Source organism: Chrysochloris asiatica, unplaced genomic scaffold (genome assembly GCF_000296735.1).
Source record: "Chrysochloris asiatica unplaced genomic scaffold, ChrAsi1.0 scaffold00059, whole genome shotgun sequence".
NCBI classification, from domain to species: Eukaryota; Metazoa; Chordata; class Mammalia; order Afrosoricida; family Chrysochloridae; genus Chrysochloris; species Chrysochloris asiatica.
The window spans coordinates 3,185,337-3,188,154 of NW_006408577.1; the positions used below are offsets into that span (position 1 = coordinate 3,185,337).

The window sequence follows — 2,818 nt, forward strand, 5'->3', positions numbered from 1 at the left end:
GAGCTGAAATGAAGTGGTATTGGTCATTTTGAAGCAATCACATGGTTTACTATGCCGGTAATAACAAACTGAAGAGGAAAAACATGGAATTTATCATCAAAAAGAACATATCAAGATCTGTCTTGAAGTACAACACTGTCTGTGATAGGATAATATCCATACACCTACAAGTAATAACAGTTAATGCCACTATTATTCAAATTTATGCACCAACCACTACCATTGTCTTCAATGTGAAATTGATTAAACATGCAATCAGATGTATTGATAATTATTAACAATTGGAATGCAAATGTAGTAAACAAAGAGAAAGGATAAGTAGTCAGAAAATATGGCCTTGGGGTAAAAATGATTCTGGTGATCCTATTATAGAATTTTCTAAGACCTGTTATGCTGCTTTGGTGCCTGGATTCAGGTGGACTTTACTCCAGACTTAGAGACTGTGCAGACCCACCAGATGATCATTGATCTAGTCACTCTTGCACCCAGCTCTCCTGTGGTTTTAACAGACACTGAAACCAACTCCATCAAGAGCCTCCACGAACTACTTCCAGGTTGAGTGGCCTGAACATAAATAACAACTAGGCCTATAGGATCTTCATCTAAGGCCAGAAACTCTGCTTTCATATCCCTCCTCACCTACTTTGTGAGCTCCATGGCTTGAAGAAACCCCCAGAAGTTTCCTCTCCAAGTTCAACAGCTGCACTGGTTTTTTGTATTTGGGAGCTTGGGTTTTCATTTTGCTGTTTCATTGTTTTTGTATATATATATATTTTTTTCCCCTTCTTCATTTCATTCCATTCCATTCCATTAAATTTTATCCTTTCTGTGAACCACAATGTCAGCAGTTCAAACTCACTAGGTACTCCTCAGAAAGCCTATATAGGGTCACTATGAGTCAGAACCGACTCAAAGGCATTTAACAACAACAATTCTACTTTGGTTTTTCCTTCTTTTCTTGTGTTTCTCATTTCCTCTCTTCTTTGTTTCCTTTCATCTTTCTTTATGACTGTCTACTCTCTTTCCATTTTCATCTACCTTCTCTCTGGTTTTTCTAAGTAATTTTTTAAAATTCCTTCTTTTTATTTTCCCTCTTATTTTTCTCTTCTATAACTCAATTTTCCTACCATGGGAAAATTGTCAAAGATTTACTAGAAGAAAACTTCCCTAACATCACAAAACATGAGAAGATAATCATACAAGAAGCTGAACAAACCCCAAACAGGAAAAATTCCAAAAGAAAATCACCAAGACATCTCATAATCAAATCACTCAAAATAAAAGATAAGGAAAGAATGTTGATACAGAGAATGATCGAGGTATAGTCTGAATCAGTAAAAAAGTGGAAATAATATTAAGATACTTGATTGTCTTACGGATATTGGTTTCCCATTCCTACTATTGTAAAATAGACACTTGAGTGGTATAGAGAGAACATCAGGAAACATGATTACAGAAAGCTTGCAAGATCATCTTCAGCCTATAACTGATTGGAATACCTAAAAGGGGTTCTCGAGTTTGCCCAGTAAAATAGGCTTCTTGCAAAGCTTTCATAGTGTATCAGACTGTAAGTAGACTCCTGAGCCTCATCCAGAACCTTCTGAGATGGGATATTCCCATTGGAAAGGACATGTGGACCAGCCCAGAGTGGCTAGAGAAACAGAAGATAGTTCTGGAAAGAAAGATCAGCAGGAAAAAACAAAAACAAAAATGGAAGTCTGTTTGGCTATTATAAGAACAAGCAAGCTGTTCGCCAGAGAAGCATCAAGGTAAGCAATCAGTTTCCTTCAGGGCAAACCCCCATCCAAGACTGAAATTCAAAGGCAGCACATGAGCAGACACGTAAGCTCACTGAAGACCACATTGGTCTATATGAGCGTGGAAGTGGGGGAAAGTCAGTAACGGAGATATGGGCTGAGTTCTACCATGTTCCATAGACTCCTGTAGATCTTAGGATGGGAGAGAGAAGAGGAAGAGTTGGCTCATCTGAAGTTTGAGGAGATTTGGAACTCCTGAACCCATGGACATTGACCTAGCCATGGAGGGCTAGACCTGACACTGAAGCATCCAGCTGATATGAAATGGGTGGAGATGCACAAAAAATGCCCAAACTTGCAGAGAGTACCCATTTGACCTACCTTCAATGGCTTGATGATCAGAACTTAAATAGAGTAAGATAAAGAAATTTGATAAAGGAAGCAAGTGTAAATTGCCACAATTGGATGAACTTGATCTATACTTATGGAGGTAGTAGCTCAAAACACCAATTGAGAATTAAGGAGTCGTTACATCAAGGATCAGGCCTATCCTATCAATGTGCAGGGTTATTAGGGACAGACTACTTAGACATTGTTGTTGTTGGATGCCATTGAGTCAGTACTGACTCACAGCGACCCTATGCACAACAGAATGAAAACATGGGGCGGGGGCTATAAAGACATGAAGTGGCTGGCTTACAAGTTTTCCAGAGGGAGTTTAGTTTCAGAGTGTGTGGGAGAAAGTAGACTCCCCACTGAATAGCTTTCATCTTGTCTGGTGAAATGAGATGGGGATAGGATTCTTTTGATTCAATAGTAATTATTGTCATGACTAATTGCGATTGTCACAACAGTAAAGGCAGAAGCTTTGTAACATAAAGAAGGGAATAGTTCATCTTACATACCAGGAAGAGAAGACTCTAGGACCATCAAGAGAGAAGAGTATGAGCTGAACATGGGACACCAGTGATGGAGACAGAGGCAATGGAATGGAGAAATAGAGCAGCTGATTCCTGGAAAGAGAAAGGCTGTGTGCTGGCGGCCAGGAGACAGGCTTGCAG

At 39.4% G+C, this 2,818-nt stretch overlaps 1 protein-coding gene across 6 annotated transcripts in view; it reads right to left on the bottom strand.

Moving 5' to 3' along the window:
* Window positions 1-2,818, bottom strand: part of CERKL (ceramide kinase-like) — a 201,187-nt gene that overhangs the window by 18,599 nt on the left and 179,770 nt on the right. The gene's annotated exons all lie outside the window — the stretch shown is intronic.